Raw genomic sequence first — 26,547 nt, 5'->3', positions numbered from 1 at the left:
CTTTTTACAAGTAAGAAGAATTTTTGCTTAAGATTATTGTCATCATTTTAGGTACTTGTTTTATATTTACACTATTTCAGAAAGGTTAGCTGTCAATTTAGAAAATTCTTGTCTGGCTTTATTTCTAAATTGGGCCTTGTATTTTATAAAATCTTCTTGCATGTAGCACTTATGGACCTCCAATACCACAAAAGGGTCACATCCTGGATAGAACTGTCGCCAAAATTTTTTTTTGATCCTTTTAAATAAATGATAAAATTTGGCGGGGCTTGTGGAATCACCACCATGAAAGAAATTAATTTATCAGGTAATCATAGATGTTGTTTTCCTTCATAAGGTGGTAAGAGTCCACAATTCATTACTCCTGGGAACTAATACCCAAGCAGTGGAGTCCACAAGTAATTTGACAACATTGTTTTTAAAAAGGCAGACACCTAATTCCCAGACACTGCTGTCTAGAAGACGTTACTATCAAAAGCCACTTCAGAGGAAGCATAAACATCAAAATGGTAGAATTTAGTAAAAGTATGTAGGGATGACGATGTTGCTGCCTTGCAAATTTGATCAACAGGAACCTAATTTTTAAAATGCCCAGTTAGTGGAAACTGAGCCGGTAGAATAAGCTGTAATGCATTTTAAGGGAGACTTTTCCACCTCCATGTAAGCCTTGTGAATCAGGAGTTTTAGCCAAGAAGTTAAAGTAACTGCTGTAGCTTTCTGGTCTTTACATAGATTGGAGAAATGAATAAATAAGAGGATTGTCTTAAATCCCTTGTAGCATGCAGATAAAATTTTGAAGCTATAGCTTTATACAAATTATGTAGAAGTCCTTTTATTTTTTTAGAATTTTGAGGACTAGGACAATAATTTCCCGATTTATGTTATCAGAAGACACCCCTTTTGGTAAAAAGGTATAAAAAAAATTGTCCCCCAAAGATCTACAATCAGGTTGAACACATGCAGATGTAAAGACCATCCAACTGGATGAAGGGATAAACAACTGAGATAATTTGCCTCTTAATTTTTTACATCTGGGATATGAAATGAAGAATTTGTGCACAGACTGAACTCTGCCCACTAGAGAATACAAAAAACTTACTGGTCGCTAGAGAACTTTGAGTTCCCCGCTGTGACATTTTCTGACTGGAAACACAGGGAAATCTCTTGTTTATAGAGAGGCCAGCTCTGAAAGGGTCATGATGATTGCACAGCATTCTAGGATATTTATTGGTAACCTCACCTCCAGGAGACCAAACTTCTTGTGCTCTCCTGTACCCCCATACTGCACCTTAACCCAAGAGACTAGTATCTGTGGTTACTATAGTCCAAGCTGGATGTACAAAGTATGCCCCCTAAAAAAAAGTTTTCTATCCACTATAATAGAAAATTCCTTCTAGTGTGATTCAAAAGGATCCTTTGAAAAAGCTGAGTGCAGTCCCTGCACCACTGGTATAGCATGCATAATTGAAGGGGTCTCATGTGAAATCAGGCAAAAGGAATGGCATCTGATGCCGCAATCGTCAGACCTAAAACTTCCATGCATAAGAAGATTGGAGAGAGATTGAAATTTAAAACATGTTGGCTGTAGCTTTGATTTTATCTGTCAAGAAAAATCTCATTGTTAAAGAGTTTATAATGACTCCTAGAAAGGAGTCTGTGATTTGAGGAGAAAGAAAACTCTTTAGAATGTTGATTCTCCAGCCAAGATTACGAAAAAAACAACACAAATCTGTTATGAGAAATGGAAAAAACAAATTTATGCTTACCTGTATTCTTTCCGGTCATAGAGAGTCCATGAAACATTCTTATTACTAGTGGGAAATTCACTCCTGGCCAGCAGGAGGCGGCAAAGAGCACCCCAGCAAAGCTGTTAAGTATCACTTCCCTTACCCAAAACCCAGTCATTTGGCCAAAGGGAACAAAAAAAGTAGTAACACAAGGATATAGAGGTTCCTGAGGTTTGTACAGAAAAAACTGTTATCTTAATTTTTTAACAAGGGTGGGTTCGTGGACTCTCTATGCCCGGAAAGAAAGAAATTTATCAGGTAAGCATACATTTTGTTTTCTTTCCTATGGCATAGAGAGTCCACAAAATATTCTAATTACTAGTGGGAACCAATACCCAAGTTAGAGGACACAGAATGAATAGGGAGGGAAAACAAGACAGGCGGACCTAAACTGAAGACCCCACCGCTTGAAGAACCTTTCTCCCAAAAGAAGCCTCAGCCAAGGCAAAAGTATAAAATTTGTAGAATTTGGAAAAAGTATGTAAAGAGGACCAAGTGGTCTCCTTACAGATTTGCTCCATAGAAGCTTAATTTTTGAATGCCCATGAAGATGAAACAGCTTTAGTGGAATGAGCTGTACTTTTCTCAGGAGGCTGCTGTCCAGCTGTTTAATAAGCTAACCGGATAAGACTTCTTAATCAGAGAGAAAGAGAGGTAGAAGTGGCTCTCTGACCCCTACGCTTGCCAGAAAAAACAACAAACAGGGCAGAAGTCTGCCGAAAATGTTTAGTTGCTTGAAGGTAAAATTTAAGAGCATGCACAACATCCAAGTTATGCAAAAGACGTTCCTTCTGGGAAGAAGAAACAACAATTTCCTGATTAATATTGAGATCCGACTACATTAGGGAGAAACCCTAGCTTAGTATGAAGGACTGCCTTATCAGCATGAAAAATAAGGTAAGGGGAATCACACTGCAGAGCAGAAAGTGCAGAAACTCTGCAAGCAGAAGAAATAGCAAGAAGAAACAAAACCTTCCAAGATAGAAATGTAATAGTAACAGAATGCATCAGCTCAAACGGAGCCTGCTGCAAAACACTAAGAGCAAGGTTAAGACTCCAAAGAGGAGCAACAGATTTAAACACGGGCCTGATTCTGACCAAGGCCTGAACAAAAGACAGAACATCTGGAAGAACTGCCAGACGTTTATTCAGAAGGACAGAGCAGAAATCTGACCCTTCAAAAGTACTGTCTGGCAAACCCATCTCCAGGCCCTCCTGAAGAAAAGTCAAAATTCGAGGAACCCTTACTTTGTTCCAAGAAAAACCTTTTGAATCACACCAATGAAGGTATTTACACCATACCCTATGGTAAATTCTGCAAGTAACCGGTTTATGAGCCTGAAGCATAGTATCTATGACTTTCTCTGAAAAGCCACGTCTAGCCAAATTTAGACGTTCAATCTCCAAGCAGTCAGCTTCAGAGAAACCAGATTTGGATGAAGAAAGGAACACTGAAGTTGAAGGTCCTTCCTGAAAGGTAACCTCCACAGCGGAAAAGATGACATTGTCACCAGATCCGCGAACCAGTTCCTGCGAGGCCATGCAGGAGCTATTAGAATCACAGAAGCTCTCTCCTGTTTGACGCGAGCAATTACTCGTGGAAGCAATGCAAACGGAGGGAACAAGTATGCTGGGTTGAAGCTCCAAGGAACTGCTAGAGCATCCAACTCCGGAACCCCCCACCTGAGAGTTATCAGTGTGAAAACCTCTGGCTGGAGAGCTCACTCTCCAGGATGAAAAGTCTGCCTGCTTAGAAAATCCGCCTCCCAGTTGTCCACCCCTGGTAAGTGGATGGCAGAGAGATGGCAATCGTGAGACTCCGAGTTCCTCCCTGGTGATTGGTGTAGGCCACCGAGGTGATGTTGTCCAACTGAAATCTGATAAATAGAACCAAAGCTAGTTGAGGCCAAGCTATTAAAGCATAGAAAATTGCTCTCAACTCCAAGATGTTTATTGGAAGAGACGAATCCTCAGGAGTCCACAGACCCTGTGTCTTTAAGAAACCCCAAACTGCCCCCCAGCCTAACAGGCTGGCATTAGTGGTCACAATCACCCAGGAAGGCCTCAGGAAGCATGTGCCCCAAGACAGATGGTCCTGCGAAACCCACCATGAGAGTGAAACTCTTGTTGGGGAATCCAAATTTATCTTCTGCGAGAGATCTGAGTGTTCCCCATTCCATTGACTGAGCATGCATAGCTGCAGAGGTCTCAGATGGAACCGAGCAAAAGGAATAATGTCCATGGAGGCAACCATCAGTCCAAACACCTCCATGCATTGAGCCACAGATGGACGATTAGCAGACTGGAAAGACAGGCAAGAAACATGAAACTTGGATTTTCTGACGTCCGTCAGAAAAATCTTCATGGACAGGGAATCTATGATTGTTCCCAAGAAACTAACCATTGTATCTGGAACAAGGTAACTCTTTCCCAGATTCAGTTTCCACCCGGTGGAACGTAGAATAGACAACATCTCTGTATAAGATCTTGCTAGATGAAAAGATGGAGCTTGAACTAGAATGTCGTCTAGATAAGGCGCCACAGCAATACCCTTGGACCTCACCACAGCCAGAAGAGCCCCCAGAACCTTTGTAAAAATTCCGGGAGCTGTAGCAAGGCTAAAAGGAAGGGCAACAAACTGGAAATATTTGTCCAGGAAGGCAAACCTTAGATACTGGTAAAGAACCATGTGAATAGAAACATGAAGATATGCGTCCTTCAGATCTATGGTCGTCATGAACTGACCCTTTTGGACCAAAGGAAGAATAGAACAGATGGCCTCTATCTTGAAGGGCTGAACCCTGAGGAATTGATTGAGACACTTTAAGTCTACAATGGGACAAAAAGTGCCCTCCTTCTTGGAAACTACAAATAGATTTGAATAAAATCCTAGACCCTGTTCCTCTAGAGGAACTGGAACAATCACTCCCAGGGATGATAGATCCTTTACGCAGTTTAAGAAGGCCTCTCTCTTTATCAGATTTGCAGATAACCTTGACAGGTGGAACCTGCCCCTGGGAGGACAAGATTTGAATCCTATACTGTAACCATGGGATACTATATCTATGGCCCAAGGATCTGGAACACGCGTATCTAAGCCTGCTGAAAAAAAGAAAGCCTGCCCGCCACTTGATCCACTACAGGATCAGGGGCGCCCCCTTCATGTTGATTTAGAATCAACGGAAGGCTTCTTAGCTTGCTTCCCCCTATTCAAAGGCTGAACAGACTTTCAAGAAAACTTGGATTGATCCGACTTGGAAGAGGAAGAGTTCTGTCCCTTAAAGTTATGAAAGGAACGAAAATTAGAATTCTGGCGACCCTTAGGTCTATTCTTTTTATCCTTTTCACCTGTAACGTCAGAAATAATTTCTACAAGACCTGGTCCAAACAAGGTTTTACCCTTATAAGGCAGAGATAAAAGCTTGCATTTGGATGTAACATCTGCAAACCAAGATTTTAACCAGAGCTCTGCGAGCTAAAACAGTAAAACCAGAAATCTTATCACCCAACCTAAAAACTTGCATGTTGGCATCACAAATAAAGGTATTGGCTAGCTTGAGAGCCTTGATCCTGTCTTGGATCTCCTCTTTAGTAGTCTCTTCTAGGATAAGATTAGATAAATCAGTGCACCAATATGATGCTGCCCCCGCAACTGTAGCAATACTAGCAACAGGTTGCCAAAGTAATCCCTGATTAATGTACAACTTCTTCAAAAAGCCTCAAGCTTCTTATCCATGGGATCCTTGAAAGAACAACCATCTTCAATAGGAATAGTAGTTCTCTTAGAAAGAGTAGAGATAGCTCCCTCTATCTTAAGCACTGTGCGCCACGAGTCACGAATAGAGTCTGCCATACGGTCTGAAACTTGAAATACTTCCACAGATGAGGGTACATCATATACCCTATTGAGCTTACTAGACCTCTTTGTATTCTCCGCAAAAAAATTGGGATTCTTCCAAAGTAGCAAGAACCTTTTTCAAAAGAACTCAAAGATGTTCTAACTTAAATCTGAAATGAATGTCCTCTGAATCTGCAGAATTTGTCACTACAGTATTAGAATCTGACAACTCCCCCTCAGAAGCCACTGCAGAATCATCCTCATCAGATAATTGAGACAAACGGACTAACGCAGCTTTAGCGGAACCAGCCTTACTAACATCAATATGTTTAGATTTCCTATTTCGTTTACCAGAAACCTTTGGAAAAGCTGATAAAGCTGCAGAAACAGCAGAAGTAATCTGCACAGCAAAATCCCCAGGTAACAAAACACCCCCAGGAGGTAAAGAGGAACCGCAGGGCACTGCATGTGAAGCTTGGGAAACTTGAGGAGAAAACTGAGGTGTAGCTAGGTTAACATTATCCTGAGAGACAGGAGGCTCAGGGAGAGACATCTTATCTTTAAACTTTTATTTAAACATGAAGAGCAAAACTGTACAAGAGGAATTATCTTAGCCTCCAAACACAATAAGCATTTTTTAAATGAATCAACTTCAGCATTATTGTAAATAATTGGGTATCAATTCACAATTAACAAAAAAAATGTAAATGCCAAATAAAGTTTATTTATATGAAGCAATAAAACATAAATAAGCACTTAAAACCATCAGATCTGCTGAGGTCTTACCCCTCCAGAAGTTGCTATCCCACTAGCACAGAAAACCGGACACAACAGGTAGCAAAAACACCTCTTTGTTATTCGGACAGCCCAAATCCACTTGCCAATGTAGAAAGAAGAAAATGCAGCCTCCACACTTGCTGCAGCAAACTCTGTTCTAAACAGAGAAGCAGAAAACCGGAAGTGCCGAGAAGCAGTCACGTGACTGCAATAAAAAAAACTTTTTTTTTAAAGTTGCGCCAAACAAAAAAGACTTATAATAGCCACCATTTCTCTTACTAAAGAGATTGACATGGACACAGCATAGCCCCAATCCTTGCTTGCAGGGAAAAGTACCCATTAAAGGGATTAAAATCTTCAGACACCATCTTTGCCATCCTCCCGTGATCAAGGCAAAGAGAATGACTGGGGGTTATGGGTAAGGGAAGTGATACTTAACAGCTTTGCTGGGGTGCTCTTTGCCGCCTCCTGCTGGTAAGGAGTGAATATCCCACTAGTAATTAGAATGTTTTGTGGACTATCTATGCCATGGGAAAGAAATGAAGCCTATACCAAGATATCATACAGGAATAGTGTCACAGAGATACCTTGAGCTGTTATTACAGACAAAAGAGTTCCCAGAACTTTAGTAATAATTTTGGAAGGATAAGCCAGGCCAAAAAGGAGAGCAACAAGCTAAAAATGTTTGTCCTGATAAGGAAACCTCGGGAACTGGTGATGGTTCCTGTGGTTGGAATGCAAAGGTAAGTATCTTTCAAGTCTATCGTAGCCATATATAGCCCTTGTTGAACAAGGGAAATAATAATCCAGATTGCTTCCATTTTAAACGTAGTAACCCTGAGGAACTGGTTTAAAGTTTTCAAATCCATATTAAGCCTGAAAGTTCCCTCTTTCTTAGAATCTATAAAAAAGTTGTAGTAAAAACTCTGGCCCTGTTCTGATATTGGAACTGCAACTATTACTCCAAAGAGTTCTAGGTCCTGAACACAATGGAAAAAAATGCTTAAGACTTCACAGGGTCCTTTGGGACATGGAAAAGAAGAAACCTTCCTCTAGGAGGCCTTATTCTGAAACCTATTATGTACTCTTGAAAAAACAGAATTTATGTTTACCTGATAAATTTCTTTCTCCTACGGTGTATCCGGTCCACGGCTTCATCCTTACTTGTGGGATATTCTCAATCCCTACAGGAAGTGGCAAACAGAACACACAGCAGAGCTGTCCATATAGCTCCCCTTAGGCTCCGCCCCCCCAGTCATTCGACCGACGGTTAGGAGAAAAAGGAGAACCATAGAGTGCAGTGGTGACTGTAGTTAGGAAAAATAAATTTAAACCTGACCAAATGCCAGGGTGGGCCGTGGACCGGATACACCGTAGGAGAAATAAATTTATCAGGTAAACATAAATTCTGTTTTCTCCTACATTGGTGTATACGGTCCACGGCTTCATCCTTACTTGTGGGAACCAATACCAAAGCTTTAGGACACGGATGAAGGGAGGGAACAAGTCAGGTAACCTAAACGGAAGGCACCACTGCTTGTAAAACCTTTCTCCCAAAAATAGCCTCTGAAGAAGCAAAAGTATCGAATTTGTAAAATTTGGTGAATGTATGCAGTGAAGACCAAGTCGCTGCCTTACAAATCTGTTCAACAGAAGCCTCATTCTTGAAAGCCCATGTGGAAGCCACAGCTCTGGTGGAATGAGCTGTAATTCATTCAGGAGGCTGCTGTCCAGCAGTCTCATAAGCCAATCTGATGATGCTTTTCAGCCAGAAGGAAAGAGAGGTAAGCAGTCACTTTCTGACCTCTCCTCTTACCAGAATAGACAACAAACAAGGATGATGTTTGTCTGAAATCTTTAGTTGCTTGTAAATAGAATTTTAAAGAACGAACCACATCAAGATTGTGTAACAGTCGTTCCTTCTTAGAAGCTGGATTAGGGCACAGAGAAGGAACAATGATTTCCTGGTTAATATTCTTATTAGAAACCACTTTTGGAAGAAAACCAGGTTTGGTACGCAAAACAACCTTATCTGCATGGAACACCAGATAAGGTGAATTACACTGCAAAGCAGACAATTCAGAAACTCTTCTAGCAGAAGAAATAGCTACCAAAAACAAAACTTTCCAAGATAATAACTTAATATCTATGGAATGTAGAGGTTCAAACGGAACCCCTTGAAGAACTGAAATAACTAAATTTAGACTCCATGGAGGAGCCACCGGTCTGTAGACAGGCTTGATTCTGACTAAAGCCTGTACAAACGCCTGAACATCTGGCACGGCTGCCAGACGCTTGTGTAACAAAACAGACAGAGCAGATATCTGTCCTTTTAAGGAACTAGCTGATAGACCTTTCTCCAATCCTTCTTGGAGAAAAGATAGTATCCTTGGAATCCTAATCTTACTCCATGAGTAACCCTTGGATTCGCACCAGCAAAGATATTTCCGCCATATCTTATGGTAAATTTTCCTGGTGACAGGCTTTCTAGCCTGGATCAGAGTATCTATAACTGATTCCGAAAATCCACGATTAGCTAGAATCAAGCGTTCAATCTCCAAGCAGTCAGTTGCAGAGAAACTAGGTTTGGATGTTCAAATGGACCTTGAATTAGAAGGTCCTGCCTCAAAAGGTAGCTTCCATGGTGGAACCGATGACATGTTCACCAAGTCCGCATACCAAGCTATCAGAATTACCGAAGCCTTCTCCTGTTTAATCCTGGCTACTAGCCAGGGGAGAAGAGGAAACGGTGGAAAGACATAAGCTAGATTGAACGACCAAGGCGCCACTAAGGCATCTACCAATGTCGCCTTGGGATCCCTGGACCTGGACCTGTAACGTGGAACTTTGGAGTTCTGACGTGACGCCATCAGATCCAGATCTGGAATGCCCCATAGTTGAGTTAACTGGGCAAAAACCTCCGGGTGAAGTTCCCACTCCCCCGGATGGAAAGTCTGACGACTCAGATAATCCGCTTCCCAGTTGTCCACTCCTGGGATGTGAATTGCTGATAGATGGCAGGAGTGATTCTCTGCCCATTTGATGATCTTGGATACCTCCCTCATCGCCAGGGAACTCTTTGTTCCCCCCTGATGATTGATGTACGCTACAGTCATGTTGTCCGACTGAAATCTGATGAATTTGGCCTCCGCTAGTTGAGGCCATGCCTGGAGCGCATTGAATATCGCTCTCAATTCCAAAATGTTTATCGGGAGATGAGATTCTTCCCGAGACCATAGACCCTGAGCTTTCAGGGACTCCCAGACCGCACCCCAGCCTAAGAGGCTGGCGTCGGTCGTGACAATGATCCACTCCGGTCTGCGGAAACTCATTCCCTGCGACAGGTGATCCTGAGACAACCACCAGAGGAGTGAGTCTCTGGTTTTCTGGTCCATTTGTATCTGGGGAGACAAATCTGCATAGTCCCCATTCCACTGTTTGAGCATGCACAGTTGCAATGGTCGTAAATTAATTTGAGCAAAGGGGACCACGTCCATTGCCGCAACCATTAGTCCTATTGCCTCCATGCACTGAGCTATGGAGGGTTGAGGAATGGATTGAAGAACTCGACAAGTGTTCAAAAGTTTTAACTTTCTGACCTCCGTCAGAAAGATCTTCATTTCTACCGAGTCTATTATTGTTCCCAGGAAGGGAACCCTTGTGAACGGGGACAGAGAACTTTTCTCTATGTTCACCTTCCACCCGTGAGACCTTAGAAAGGCTAGAACAATGTCCGTATGAGCCTTTGCTTTGAGAAAAGACGACGCTTGTATTAAAATGTCGTCTAGGTAAGGTGCTACTGCAATGCCCCTTGGCCTTAGCACCGCTAGAAGGGACCCTAGCACCTTTGTGAAAATTCTGGGAGTAGTGGCCAATCCGAAAGGAAGAGCCACAAACTGGTAATGCTTGTCCAGAAAGGCAAACCTCAGGAACTGATGGTGATCTTTGTGGATAGGAATATGCAGATACGCATCCTTTAAGTCCACGGTAGTCATATATTGACCCTCCTGGATCATTGGTAAAATTGTCCGAATGGTTTCCATTTTGAATGATGGAACTCTGAGGAATTTGTTTAGGATTTTTAAATCCAGAATTGACCTGAAAGTTCCTTCCTTTTTGGGAACTACAAACAGGTTTGAGTAGAAACCCAGTCCTTGTTCTGCTGTTGGAACTGGGTGTATCACTCCCATTTTTAAAAGGTCTTCTACGCAATGTAAGAATGCCTGTCTCTTTATCTGGTCTAAAGATAAGCAAGACATGTGGAACCTTCCCTTTGGAGGAAAGTCCTTGAACTCTAGAAGATACCCCTGAGAGACAATTTCTAGTGCCCAGGGGTCCGGAACATCTCTTGCCCAAGCCTGAGCAAAGAGAGAAAGCCTGCCCCCTACTAGATCCGGTCCCGGATCGGGGGCTAACCTTTCATGCTGTCTTGGTAGCAGCAACAGGCTTCTTGGCCTGTTTACCTTTGTTCCAGCCTTGCAATTGTTTCCATGCTGGTTTAGGCTGGGATGTGTTACCCTCTTGCCTAGTGGCTGTAGAGGTAGAAGCAGGTCCGTTCCTGAAATTGCGAAAGGAACGAAAATTAGACTTATTCTTAGCTTTGAAGGGTCTATCTTGTGGAAGGGCATGGCCCTTTCCCCCAGTGATATCTAAAATAATTTCTTTCAACTCTGGCCCGAATAGGGTCTTACCCTTGAAAGGAATATTAAGCAATTTTGTTTTGGACGACACATCCGCCGACCAAGATTTTAGCCAAAGCGCTCTGCGCGCCACGATTGCAAAACTAGAATTTTTAGCCGCTAATTTAGCTAACTGAAAAGCAGCATCTGTAATGAAGGAATTAGCCAACTTCAGAAGTCTCCTTCTGGAGCGAGTTTTCTAATTCCTCAAACCAAAAAAGACGCTGCAGTGGTTACAGGAATAATGCAAGAAATTGGTTGAAGAAGAAAACCTTGTTGAACAACAATTTTCTTAAGTAAACCTTCTAATTTTTTATCAATAGGATCTTTGAAAGCGCAACTATCTTCTATTGGTATAGTCGTGCGTTTAGCTAGTGTTGAAACTGCCCCCTCTACCTTAGGGACCGTCTGCCACGCGTCCCTTCTGGGGTCAACAATGGGGAACATTTTCTTAAATATAGGGGGGGGAACAAAAGGTACACCTGGTCTCTCCCACTCCCTAGTCAAAATATCCGCCACCCTCTTAGGTATCGGAAACGCATCAGTGTGTACTGGGACCTCTAAGAATTTGTCCATTTTACACAATTTTTCTGGCACCACCAAAGGGTCACAATCATCAAGTGTAGCTAGTACCTCCTTAAGTAGGGCGCGGAGGTGTTCTAGCTTAAATTTAAATGCTATGGTATCAGGCTCTGCCTTCTGAGAAACTTTTCCTGTGTCAGAAATTTCTCCTTCAGACAGGCCCTCCCTCACCGCCAAGTCAGATTGATGTGAGGGCACTACAGATAAATTATCCTCTGCGTCTGTTTGCTCATTATCTGTATTTAAAACTGAGCAATCACGCTTCCTTGGAAAAGCTGGCAGTTTGGATAAAAATGCTGCGAGAGAATTATCCATTACTGCTGCTAACTGTTGTATAGTAATAGCAATTGGTGCGCTAGATGTACTGGGCATCGCTTGCGCGGGCATAGCTGGTGTTGATACAGAAGGAGGGGATAGCGTGCTATCCTCACTACCTTCAGCTAAAGAATCATCTTGGGCTACATCTTTAAGCGTGATTGTACGGTCCTTAAGCTGTTTGGACGCTATGGCACACTTCACACATAAATTTAATGGGGGAACCATCTTGGCCTTTAAACATACAGAACATAGGCTATCTGAAGGGTCAGACATGTTTGACAGACTTAAACAGAACTTCAATGCAATAAAAATTATTTTTTACAAAAACGTTACTGTGTCTTTAAATAATAAAAGTGCACACTTTATTACTGAAACATCAAAAAACCATCAAATAAACATCCGATTTTAATGAAATTTTCACCACAGTGTCTTAATGCTTTGAAAAGATTGCACACAAATTTTCAGACCAATTAACCCCTTAATGCCCATACCGGAGCTAATAACAGCAGTTAACCGGTTAAAAACACTACAGTACAATGCCACAGCCTCTACTGTGGCTTTTACCTTCCTTAGGGATTATTTAAGTAGGAAATAAGCCTCTCTGAATTCCTTTCTGATGTCTCTGGACTCCCCACGTGAAGCTGCATGAACTGCCTAGTCAAAACAAGTGCGCAATTGAGGCGCGAAAATGAGGCCTTCCTCTACATCCTAGAGTGGAGGGGCCTTTCTGACTAGATTAGGTGTCCAAATAAGTGCCAGGCGCAAATTAAACCCCAAAAGTGTTTTAAAGTCTGAAAAAACACCTTATTTATACTGAAAACATGCTAAAAAGCAATCGATTAAGCCCACAATAGTGTCAACCAGCATAGAGCCCTTAATATAAGCCATCGTTTTATACAGAGTCTAAGAAAAATGGCTTACCTATCCCTGAGGGAATTCTAGCATTACATGGTCTTGTTAGAAAAATGACTGATCATACCTGAAGCAGTTAAGCCTGCAAACTGTTCCCCCCAACTGAAGTTCTCTGGTTTCAACAGTCCTGCGTGGGAACAGCAATGGATTTTAGTTACTGGTGCTAAAATCATATTCCTCTCAGCAGAAATCTTCACTTTCTGCTTAGAGTAAATAGTACAAGCCGGCACTATTTTAAAATAACAAACTCTTGATAGAAGAAATAAAAAACTACAACTAACACCACATACTCTTTACCACCCCCGTGGAGATGCTACTAGTTAGAGCGGCAAAGAGAATAACTGGGGGGGCGGAGCCTAAGGGGAGCTATATGGACAGCTCTGCTGTGTGTTCTCTTTGCCACTTCCTGTAGGGATTGAGAATATCCCACAAGTAAGGATGAAGCCGTGGACCGGATACACCAATGTAGGAGAAACTAAGTTTAGCACTCAAGGATCCTGTACAGATAGAAACCAATACTTCTAAATAGACATAATCTGCCCCTATCAGAAGAGAAACTGGCTTGTGGGCCGCATGTTCATGCAGATTTAGTAGCGAAAGAAGCCTACTTTGATGTTTTAGCCTTGCTACAGTTTAGATTAGATTTTCAGGAAGAGTCCTGCTTTTGAAATCTTTGGTTCCTTGACTGATGAAAGGAACATAAATGATTGAAAAGGTCTGTTCTTTCCTTTTGATTTTTTGTCCTGAGTAAGAAAAGTTCCTTTATCTCTAGTTACTGTTGAGATAATAACATCTAGACCATGACCAAATAAAATCTTTCCTTGGAAGGGAAGAGATAAAAGTCTACATTTTAAAACCCTGTCAGCTAACCATGATTTGAGCCACAAAGCTCTTCTAGTTAAAACTGAGAATGCCATATTTTTAGCATTGATTCTGATATTGCCAATAGCATCACAAATTAAAGCATTTGCTGACCTAATATGCTTCAAATGACGGTGAATCTCTTCATCAAATGAATTATCTGAAATCTGATCAGATAAATTATTGTACCAGAGAGTAGAAGCACCAGTTATGCAAGTTTTATAGATGGCTGGCTTAAATTAGCTCCTTGAAATAAATCCATTTTGTGAAAAAGGACTCAAATTTTCTGTTCATAGAGTCTTCAAAGGAAGTACTATCTGACAAGGGAATAGTAGTGCGTTTTGCTATGGTGGATATGGCACCATTCACTTTTGGAATAGTTTCCTAAAGTTCAGCACTAGCAGCTGGTAAAGGAAACATCCTTTTAAAAGCAGAAGACTGGTTAAAAAGATCAGGCTTTTTCAGTAATCACATTAGGGACTGGAAAAAAACTCTAATTCTGACCTAAAAATGCAAATGTACCAGTTTGAACATAAAAGAGGAGGATTCAGTATCCTGATCAGTCACTGACTGCTGATCATCAGAAAGAGGTTCCCCTTAAGAAGACTGATCTGAGGTACAGATTCAGAATGACTAAATAAATCAGCTGTAAGTTGTTTGTCAGAGCTTACTTGGAGAAGGCATGGCCACCAACATTTCAGACACAGTTGATGAAGTAGAGACATTTCTAGGCTGCTACATCAATAAAGAAGAATATTGACAGACAGAAATAAACTACAGAAATAAAGTATTGTAATTATATCAGAGACAAAAAAATGTATTAATGTGAGGGACTTAAACAGAAAAATCCAGGAACAAAATTAATCAGAAGAGCAATAATAGTAAGGACCCCTTTGAATGATATATTTATATATACAAAAGTTATATATATATATATATATATATATATAGACACACATATATATATATATATATATATATACACACACATATATATATATATATATATATATATATATATATATATATATATATATATATATATATATATATATCTTAAAACATAGGTACTCTTGAAAGTCTGACAAATCTTACCCTTTTCTCACAGATATGCATAAAAAAAATTCTATAGTAGATAGAAATACCTTCAGCAGTGCTAACGTCAAGCAAAAAAGGTGGGTTATAGAGCAGGGGCAAAACATTAACTACTACTTTGTCAAAGATTACATACAAGGGTATAAAGCACACTAGCCTGAAAACAGGAGCGCTTCTTGGCAGTGCAGATGCTTAAAAAAAAAAAAAAAAAGGTATATAGCCAGCATCCAGTATACAAGGAAAAAGAACTGGGGGTTAAAGGGACAGTCAACACCAGAATTTGTTTTTGTTTTAAAAGATAGATAATCCCTTAATTACCAATTCCCCAGTTTTGCATAACCAACAGTTATAATTATACACGTTTTGTACCTCTGTAATTACCTTGTATCTAAGCCTAAGCAGACTGACCCCATATTTCAGTTCTTTTGACAGACTTGCAGTTTAGCCAATCGGAGCTGTCTCCATGGTAAATTCACGTGCATGAGCTCAATGTTATCTATATGAAACATGTGAACTAATGCCCTCTAGTGGTGAAAAACGATCAAAATGCATTTAGATTAGAGGTGGCCTTCAAGGTCTAAGAAATTAGCATATGAACCTCCTAGGTTTAGCTTTCAACTAAGAATACCAAGAGAACAAAGCAAAATTGGTGATAAAAGTAAATTGGAAAGTTGTTTAAAATTGCATGCCTTATCTGAATTATGAAAGGGTTTTTTTGGACTTGACTGCCCCTTTAATGGATTATAGGACTGTGCACACATAAAAACTGTAAAAATCCAACAGTTACAAAACAAAATATTTAAAGTAACATAATAGCCAAATATTACTGTTTATCAAATAAAGGGAAAATGTGTAAATAATGAAAAAGGGTCCTTATTGACCCCTAAAGTCCCCATACCCCCACATCTAGACTGAATGACATTATAAAGTCTAGTGTGATTGTGGTAATATAATAAAATGTCTATATAGAAATGTGTGAGAGGTTGGGGAATGGAACTTTCAGAACTCATCATGAACTTACCCCGCACTTAACCCTGCATTCCTGCTGGCCAGGTGACCGTGTGCTTTAGAGCTACACAGATCTTAAAGGGATATTATTTTTTCTGCCATGTGCAGATCAAAGGTATAGACATATACCCAAATATGGGGACAACCCCCTTTTTTGTTTACAATAGTTTAGAAAACACACAAACAAAACTATTTACAACCATGTTTATCAAAATGTATTAAAAATAAGCAATTTTTTTTACACTTTTTGTTGTATGTTTCTAACATTGTGATATATACATTAAATAATGGTATAGTTTGAATCTTCTCTGACCACTGAAAAGAAAAGATTGTGAGTTTCTCATTGAAAAAATTACCTACAGTAGGACTTAAATGTGAGCAGCACCTAAAACTTCAAGAAGGGTCAGTACAACAATGTAAATGGATCAGCAGTTAAATACCCCAAAGTTGATTACCAACCCCACCATCTTGAACTATTCCAAAGGCTTTCTTTGCCACTAACGTTCTCTCCAGCTCTGACCTTACCTGCTGAGACACAGGATGTATTATGTATGTGTCCTAATTAAATCGGATTTATTATTGGTGGGTTTGGAGACTGGGGGGGATGATCAACCTCACCTAGATAATTATTTTAGGTTAGCCAATACTCAAAGGGGGTTAATAGCCATACATTTGCAACACAGTGTCTGACTTTTACCTTGTTCTTCACAAGTCAAGAAGAGAGGTACGTAAGGAAAGAGTTATTTAATAAAAAATTGCTGAAGCCAACAAACAGACCATTATCTCATTCAACCCTTGACACAGAGGGTTATAAAAACCTTTGCTAGCACCCCAATTTTTACAACCAGCCTTCTTCCGTGATTTATAAGGGTAGAAGAACCTTGATTCAGACTAGTAAGAATTGTGACATTGTTAGCTAAAAGGAAGGCTATACTAATAAAGTGGGGGCAGTGGGCACAACCCTTCAGTTACCCAGAGTGTGAATTAAACAACTTATTCTCATTCCTGCGATCCATTATCCACGCATAACTACAGAAATTATCCCAATACAGAAAAACACAATGTTGAACACTTTAAGAACATGATGATTTTCTTAAATCTAACAGATTTATGAGAATGGGCCAGAAGGTTTAATATTTGTTAAGATGTCAGCAACGGTTTGGTTATTGTGTTTTGTTTCTTTCTGGGAGCCTGTTAGCCAGCCAGCTGGTTCTGTGACAATACCTATCATCCACATTTCTATGCACTTTCTCTTGGGCCTGCTGGCTTCCCATGGGGAGGGTGGTGGAATGTGAGCTACAGCGGCACACAGAATGCTTTAGTTGCACTCTATTCTCTTTTGATTTTAGTTGGGATAAGGGTGCAAAGGGGAAAGGAAGTTTATAGAGATAGAGGATTTATAGAACACTAAATAAAGTTGCCCTGGAGACCTAAATATCACCAGTCCACCTCTCTCATTTTTAAGGATGAGTTATTATTGTTGTCAGTACTTCTACCTTATTGGAAAAGGGTAATATTTTTGGTTTATCTCTCTTCTTTCTTTTTTTTTTTTACAAATTGCTAATAGTTGTGCAAATTTTCTTGATTAATAATCAGGATTGCTTATTAATGGCATGCTCAGACTGTGCTACCACTAGCAAATGCTAAAACTAGTGATGTGCATTTTTTCCATTGTTCAGTATTCTTTAGTGACACAAAAGGTTGAAAATGGTTGAAGCTTTTGACTAGTTCAGTGCCAGATTTATTACAGATATTGGGGTTACACCTTTACTCTAATAAAGAAGCTGAAAACAGAAAAAAATAATTTATGCTGACCTGATAAATTCATGGTGGTAAAAGTCCACTATTATTCCTGGGAATTACCCTCCCCTACCACTAGAAGGTAAAGATTCCCAAACCCCAGGAACTCTATAAAAACCTGCCCACATCACTGTCAACTCAGTCTGACTTATAGCCAAGCCAAAGAGGTAGGAAAAGAATCAAGGTCAAACAAATAGGAATAGGAAAAACAACAAATGTGAGCAAGAAAACAAAAACACCACCAGAAAAACACAGGGTGGGGTCTTGAAGACTCTCACCACCATGAAAGAAATGAATTTATCAGGTAAGCATAAATTATGTTTTCTTTCATACAGGAAGTGAGTGTCCATGATCCATTGCTCCTGAGAATTAATACCCAAGCAGCGAAGTCCAGGAGAAATGTCTGAAAACTAGCGCTGCGGAATCTGTTGGCAAATAACCGATAATAATAATAAAAATAATAAACTATAAAAGCATCAATAAAACATTTTGATGGCTAAACAACAAATTCCTGTCTGATACAGAAAAAAGATACAACACTAAGAAAGATAACAAATCTAGTCCTTAGAAACTGCCTTATCCGAAAAATTAGAGAAGAAAGATCACATAAAAGAGCAGATAACTCAGAAGGCAGGCAAGAGCAAGACGACATAATGCATAGACTCAAAAAAAGAGATGCCTGAAAAACCCTCAAAACCAAAATAAGACCCCAAGAAGGAGAACATTTATTAATAATAGACTCAATTTCTAGCCAAAACTAGAACAAAGCTTTAAATATCTGAAAGACTAGCAATCTTTCAAAGGGAAAGAACTGAAAGAGCAGAAAAAAAGACCTGGCAGATAAACCATATCCAAACCATCCTGCAAAAACAAAACTAGGTGTTCTAAAAGATTGCCAGGAAAAAAAAAACATAATCCTTACATCAGGAAATAAAGGTCTACTAAACCTTATAATAAAATTTCCTGAATACAGGCTCACAAACCTGTATCAGAGTCTCAATAATAGAATCAGAGAACCCTCTCTGCATAAGAACTATACATTCAATCTTCTTGCCATCAGGCTTAGAGACATGAGACCTGTATGAAAAACCAGACCTTAAAGGGACACTAAACCCAAAATTTTTCATTCATGATTCAGGTAGAGAATACAATTTTTAACAATATTCCAATGTACTTCTATGCTCTGATTTGCTTCATTCTTTAGATATCCTTTGTTGAAGAAAAAGCAATGCACATGAGTGAACCAATCACAAGAGGCATCTATGTGCAGCCACCAATGAGCAGCAACTGAGCATATCTAGATATGCTTTTCAGCACAGGATATCAGGAGAATGAAGCAAATTAGATAATAGAAGTAAATTAGAAAGATGTTTAAAATTGAATATTCTTTCTAAATCATGAAAGACATTTTTTGGTTTCATGACCTTTTAAGACCAAAAATTCTGAACGGCAAAGGAAGAGAGCCAAAAAAGGGCAACTGGATATCTGAACTGTGAAACCAAATCGGAGCAAATAGAGACTCTAGTCTAGACTAATTAGGCAAACTACCCTGAAAAAAAAAACAGAGGTGAAAAAAAAACAAGTTAGTCAAAATAAACAAGAAACTACCTAAGCATCCAAAAACACTGCTTGAGGATTCATAAACCTCACAAAGTACCTGGAAAGTCGAAGAATGAACAAAAACAAAATTTATGCTTACCTGATAAATGTATTTCTCTTGTGGTGTATCCAGTCCACAGATCATCCATTACTTGTGGGATATTCTCCTTCCCAACAGGAAGCTGCAAGAGGATCACCCACAGCAGAGCTGTCTATATAGCTCCTCCCCTAACTGCCACCTCCAGTCATTCGACCGAAGACAAGCAAGAGAAAGGAGAAACTATAGGGTGCAGTGGTGACTGTAGTTTAAAAATAAATAAAAAACACCTGCCTTAAAATGACAGGGCGGGCCGTGGACTGGATACACCACAAGAGAAAAAATTTTATCAGGTAAGCATAAATTTTGTTTTATCTTGTAAGGAGTATCCAGTCCACGGATCATCCATTACTTGTGGGATACCAATACCAAAGCTATAGGACACGGATGAAGGGAGGGACAAAGCAGGCGCTTAAACGGAAGGCACCACTGCCTGTAAGACCTTTCTCCCAAAAATAGCCTCCGAAGAAGCAAAAGTATAAAATTTATAGAATTTAGAAAAAGTATGAAGCGAAGACCAAGTCGCCGCCTTACAAATCTGTTCAACAGAAGCCTCATTCTTAAAAGCCCATGTGGAAGCTACCGCTCTAGTAGAATAAGCTGTAATTCTTTCAGGAGGCTGCTGGCCAGCAGTCTCATAAGCTAAGCGGATTATACTTCTTAGCCAAAAAGAAAGAGAAGTTGCCGAAGCCTTTTGGCCTCTCCTCTGTCCAGAGTAGACAACAAACAATGCAGATGTTTGACGAAAATCTTTAGTAGCTTGTAAATAAAACTTTAACGCACGAACCACGTCAAGATTGTGTAATAGACGTTCCTTCTTTGAAGAAGGATTAGGACACAGAAACGGAACAACAATCTCCTGATTGATATTCTTATTAGATACCACCTTAGGTAGAAAACCAGGTTTGGTACGTAACGCTACCTTATCTGCATGGAAAACGAGATAAGGGGAATCACATTGTAAAGCAGATAACTCCGAAACTCTTCGAGCCGAGGAGATAGCTACTAAAAACAGAACTTTCCAAGATAAGAGCTTAATATCTATGGAATGCAAAGGTTCAAACGGAACCCCTTGAAGAACTTTAAGAACTAAATTTAAACTCCATGGCGGAGCAACGGGTTTAAACACAGGCTTGATTCTAACCAGAGCCTGACAAAACGCCTGAACATCTGGAACATCAGCCAGACGTTTGTGCAAAAGAATAGACAGAGCAGAAATCTGTCCCTTTAAGGAACTAGCTGACAAACCCTTCTCCAATCCTTCTTGGAGAAAGGATAATATCCTAGGAATCCTGACTTTAATCCATGAGTAACCCTTGGATTCACACCAATGAAGATATTTACACCATATCTTATAATAGATTTTCCTGGTGACAGGCTTTCAGGCCTGTATTAAGGTATCAATGACCGACCCAGAGAAACCACGTTTTGATAAAATCAAGCGTTCAATCTCCAAGCAGTCAGACACAGAGAAATAAGATTTGGATGGTTGAAAGGACCCTGGAGTAGAAGGTCCTGTCTCAGTGGCAGAGTCCATGGTGGAAAGGATGACATGTCCACCAGATCTGCATACCAAGTCCTGCGTGGCCACGCAGGTGCTATCAAAATCACTGAAGCTCTCTCCTGCTTGATCTTGGCAATCAGACGAGGGAGCAGAGGAAACGGTGGAAACACATAAGCCAGGTTGAAGGACCAAGGCGCTGCTAGAGCATCTATCAGTGCTGCCTTGGGATCCCTGGACCTGGATCCGTAACAAGGAAGCTTGGCGTTCTGACGAGACGCCATGAGATCCAGTTCTGGTTTGCCCCAAAGTTGAATCAACTGTGCAAATACCTCCGGATGGAGATCCCACTCCCCCGGATGAAAAGTCTGTCGACTTAGAAAATCCGCCTCCCAGTTCTCTACTCCTGGGATATGGATAGCTGATAGATGGCAAGAGTGAATCTCTGCCCATAGAATTATCTTTGAAATCTCCAACATTGCTAGGGAACTCCTTGTTCCCCCTTGATGGTTGATGTAAGCTACAGTCGTGATGTTGTCCGACTGAAATCTGATGAACCTGACCGCAGCTAGCTGAGGCCAAGCCTGAAGAGCATTGAATATCGCTCTTAGTTCCAGAATGTTTATCGGAAGGAGTGCTTCCTCCTGAGTCCACGATCCCTGAGCCTTCAGGGAGTTCCAGACTGCACCCCAGCCCAGAAGGCTGGCATCTGTTACTATTGTCCAATCTGGCCTGCGGAAGGTCATACCTTTGGACAGATGGACCCGAGATAGCCACCAGAGAAGAGAATCCCTGGTCTATTGATCCAGATTTAGTAGAGGGGATAAATCTGTGTAATCCCCATTCCACTGACTGAGCATGCAGAGTTGTAGCGGTCTGAGATGTAGGCGGGCAAACGGCACTATGTCCATTGCCGCTACCATTAAGCCGATTACTTCCATACACTGAGACACTGAAGGTCGAGAAGTAGAATAAAGAACACGGCAGGAATTTAGACGTTTTGACCACCTGGCCTCTGTCAGGTAAATCTTCATTTCTACAGAATCTATCAGAGTTCCCAGGAAGGAAACTCTTGTGAGAGGGGATAGAGAACTCTTTTCTTCGTTCACTTTCCACCCATGAGACCTCAGGAATGCCAGAACAATGTCCGTATGGGACTTGGCAATTTGAAAGTTCGACGCCTGTATCAGAATGTCGTCTAGGAAAGGGGCTACTGCTATACCCTGCGGCCTTAGGACCGCCAGAAGTGACCCATGAACCTTCGTAAAGATTATTGGTGCCGTAGCTAACCCAAAGGGAAGAGCTACAAACTGGTAATGCCTGTCTAGGAAGGTGAACCTGAGAAACCGATGATGATCTCTGTGTATCGGAATGTGAAGATAAGCATCTTAAGTCCACGGTAGTCATATATTGACCCTCCTGGATCATAGGTAGGATGGTTCGAATAGTCTCCATTTTGAAGGATGGGACCCTGAGAAATTTGTTTAGGATCTTGAGATCTAAGATTGGTCTGAAGGTTCCCTCTTTCTTGGGAACCACAAACAGATTTGAATAGAAGCCTTGCCCCTGTTCCTCCCTTGGAACTGGGTGGATCACTCCCATAACTAGGAGGTCTTGAACACAATGTAAGTATGCCTCTCTCTTTATCTGGTTTGCAGATAATTGTGAGAGGTGAAATCTTCCTTGTGGGGAAGAAGCTTTTAAGTCCAGAAGATACACCTGGGACACAATTTCCAACGCCCAGGGGTCCTGGACATCTCTTGCCCAAGCCTGGGCGAAGAGAGAAAGTCTGCCCCCTACTTGATCCGTTACCGGATCGGGGGCTGATCTTTCGTGCTGTCTTAGAGGCAGCAGCAGGCTTTTTGGCCTGCCTTCCTCTGTTCCAAGCCTGGTTAGGTCTCCAGACCGGCTTGGACTGGGCAAAATTTCACTCTTGTTTTGTATTAGAGGAAGTTGATGCTGCACCAGTCTTGAAGTTTCGAAAGGCACGAAAATTAGTCTGTTTGGTCCTTAATTTGTTGGACCTATCCTGAGGAAGGGCGTGACCTTTTCCTCCAGTAATATCAGAAATGATCTCCTTCAGTCCGGGCCCGAATAGGGTCTGCCCCTTGAAGGGAATGTTGAGAAGCTTAGACTTTGAAGTAACGTCAGCTGACCAGGATTTAAGCCATAACGCCCTACACGCTTGAATAGCAAAACCTGAGTTCTTAGCCGTTAGTTTGGTTAAATGAAAAACGGCGTCAGAAACAAATGAATTGGCTAGCTTAAGAGCTTTAAGCTTGTCAAGTATATCATCCAATGGGGTTTCTACCTGTAGAGCCTCTTCCAGAGACTCAAACCAGAAGGCCGCAGCAGCAGTGACAGGGGCAATGCATGCAAGAGGCTGGAGAATAAAACCCTGTTGAATAAACATTTTCTTAAGGTAACCCTCTAACTTTTTATCCATTGGATCTAGGAAAGCACAACTGTCCTTGACTGGGATAGTTGTACGCTTAGCTAGGGTAGAGACTGCTTCCTCCACCTTAGGCCATAAGTTCCGTGTAGTGGCATCTATGGGAAACATCTTTTTAAAAGCAGGAGGGGGAGAGAACGGTACACCTGGTCTATCCCATTCCTTAGTAATAATTTCTGAAAACCTCTTAGGTATTGGAAAAACATCAGTGTAAACAGGCACTGCATAGTATTTATCCAATCTACACAATTTCTCTGGGACCATAATGGTGTCACAGTCATTCAGAGCAGCTAAAACCTCCCTGAGCAACACGCGGAGGTGTTGAAGCTTAAATTTAAATGTAGATATATCAGAATCATCTTCCCTGAGTCAGAAAAATCACCCACAGATAGCTCTCCTTCCTCAGCTTCTGCATATTGTGAGGGGATATCAGACATAGCAACTAAAGCGTCAGAGTGCTCTGTATTTTTCCTAGCCCCAGAGCTGTCTCGCTTTCCTTGTAACCCTGGTAGTTTGGACAATACCGCTGTAAGGGTATTATCCATAACTGCCGCCATGTCTTGTAAGGTAAACGCTATGGGCGCGCTAGATGTACTTGGCGCCTCTTGAGCGGGCGTCCCTTGAGCGGGAGTCATAGGTTCTGACACGTGGGGAGAATTAGTCGGCATAACTTCCCCCTTGTCAGTTTCCTCTGGTGATAAATTTTTTAAAGCCAAAATATGATCTTTATAACTTATAGTAAGATCAGTGCATTTGGTACACATTCTAAGAGGGGGTTCCACAATGGCTTCTAAACATAATGAACAAGGAGTTTCCTCTATGTCAGACATGTTTAACAGACTAGTAATGAGACCAGCAAGCTTTGAAAACACTTTAATGTAAAAAAGCAGAATATAAAAAACGGTACTGTGCCTTTAAGAGAAAAAAACAAACACAAAAACTGCAAAACAGTGAAAAAAGCAGTTAACTCTATGAAATTTTAACAGTGTATGTACTATGGTAAAATAGCATTGCACCCACTTGCAAATGGATGATTAACCCCTCAGGCTCAAAAACTAAGCCAAAAAACTGTAAAACCGTTATAACAGTCACAGGCAAACTGCCACAGCTCTACTGTGTATCCTACCTTCCCTTAAAATGACTTTTGTAGGCACAAAAACCCTTTAGAGAGGTCCAATCTGTCAGGGGACTCCTTCAGGGAAGTTGGATGTCTCAGAGTTGACAAGTTACTGCGCAATTAGAGCGTGAAAATAGGCCCCTCCCACCATGAACTGAAAGTCAGAGGGCCTAAAAAACTACTCCTAGGAGTCAAATAACAGCCATGTGGAAAAACTAGGCCCCAAATAAAGATTTATCACCCTTAGTAAAAACGTTCCTTATAATACATGTAAACGTTTCACATACTAAGTTATTAGAGCAATTAACATGAAAATTACCCTTTACTGCAAGCATGATGCCAGTCGCTATTAAATCACTGCAATCAGGCTTACCTCAAATATATCAGGCACTGTCAGCATTTTCTAGACTTCTTATTATCTCTCTAGAAAAAAATATATACTGAACTTACCTCAAGGCAGTTGAATCTGCAGGCCGTTCTCCCAGCTGAAGTTTTTCCCATACTCTTCAGTTATGTCTGAGAACAGCAGTGGATCTTAGTTACAACCTGCTAAGATCATCAAAAACCTCAGGCAAAACACTTCTTCTAATTTCTGCCAGAGGTAAAAAACAGTACAACTCCGGTACCATTTAAAAATAACAAACTTTTGATTGAAGATAAACTACACTAAGTTACCACATCTCTCTATGCGACTTGCCTTGTCGAGAGCTGCAAGAGAATGACTGGAGGTGGCAGTTAGGGGAGGAGCTATATAGACAGCTCTGCTGTGGGTGATCCTCTTGCAGCTTCCTGTTGGGAAGGAGAATATCCCACAAGTAATGGATGATCCGTGGACTGCATACAACTTACAAGAGAAAAGGACATCAGAACAATGTCTCGGAGGCTCCAAAGATCCACTTTCTGATAGAAGATATCCAAATGAAGAAACAACTCTCCTGGATGCCAAGACTAACAACTGAGAAAATTGTTTCCCAATTGTTCACTCCAGGAATACGAACAGCAGAAATAAAAGAACAATTAACTTCTGCCCAGGAAAGAATTCCCAATACTTCCCTCATGGCCAGGCAACTGAGAGTCCCCCCTTGACGATTGCCATATGCTACTGCTAAAACATAGACAAACTGAAATTGGAAAAAAAGACTCCCTTTCCAACAGAGGCCAACTCTGAAGAACTCTGAAAATTGCACAGATTTCAAAAATATTAAAAGGAAACCCCACTGCGAGGAAAAAAACATGCATTCTCTGACACCCCCAGATGGCCTCTTATCCTTATAGACTAGCATCTGTAAAGAATACAGATCCAGTAAAATTAACAAAACAAGCCCCCTGCGGAAGAAGCTAATGATACAGCCACCAAAACAGAGACTGGCTCGATCTGAAATCTAGATGAATCCTAGAAATAACAGAGTAAGACTCCCGGCATCACTGCAGAAGCATACAAAACTGAAGAGGGCTTTATGAGAAAAGTGAGCAAAAGGAATAGTATCCGAAGCCGCCAACATACAACCTAACACCTCCATGCAAAGCCCAACTGAGGGGAAAAAAGAAAAACAAAGGGTAAGACACGCGGACACTGGGCTTTTTTACTCCTTAAAACGGTCAAGAAAAGTTTCATGGAAACTGAATATGAGAAACAACAATCTTAGTCTGAGAAACCAGCAAACTCTTTAAAAAATGTTTAATTTTTTAAAAAAAAAACAAAGATGCTGAAGAAGCAACAACAAATCATCCAGAGAAGGAAATACTGCAATACTCTGACTACAGACAAGACCAGATGCAGAAGTACTCAGTTTACCTGTTATGGTGTATATAAGAAAGGAGGCACGCATCATATAAAGTAAAAAAGCACGCCAAAAAATGTACGACATCACGCCGCTGCAGGCCCGAAAGCCCACATGCGTGGGTTTAAAAAAAAAAAAAAGTAGACGCATGAAAAAAAAAAAAAAATTAAGTGTGTTTAAAAGCACACACGTGAAAAGCCGTGAAGCATACAAAAATGTATGTGGCCAAAAACATGACGCAAATATATAATCACTAAATAATAAATGGGACATTACTTAAAAATTATGTAACCGTCCCAAGGTCATATACATATATAATAAATATATATAACAATAACCTAAC

The sequence above is a fragment of the Bombina bombina genome, chromosome 6 (assembly GCF_027579735.1).
Source record: "Bombina bombina isolate aBomBom1 chromosome 6, aBomBom1.pri, whole genome shotgun sequence".
NCBI classification, from domain to species: domain Eukaryota; kingdom Metazoa; phylum Chordata; class Amphibia; order Anura; family Bombinatoridae; genus Bombina; species Bombina bombina.
This window is presented reverse-complemented; position numbering follows the sequence as displayed.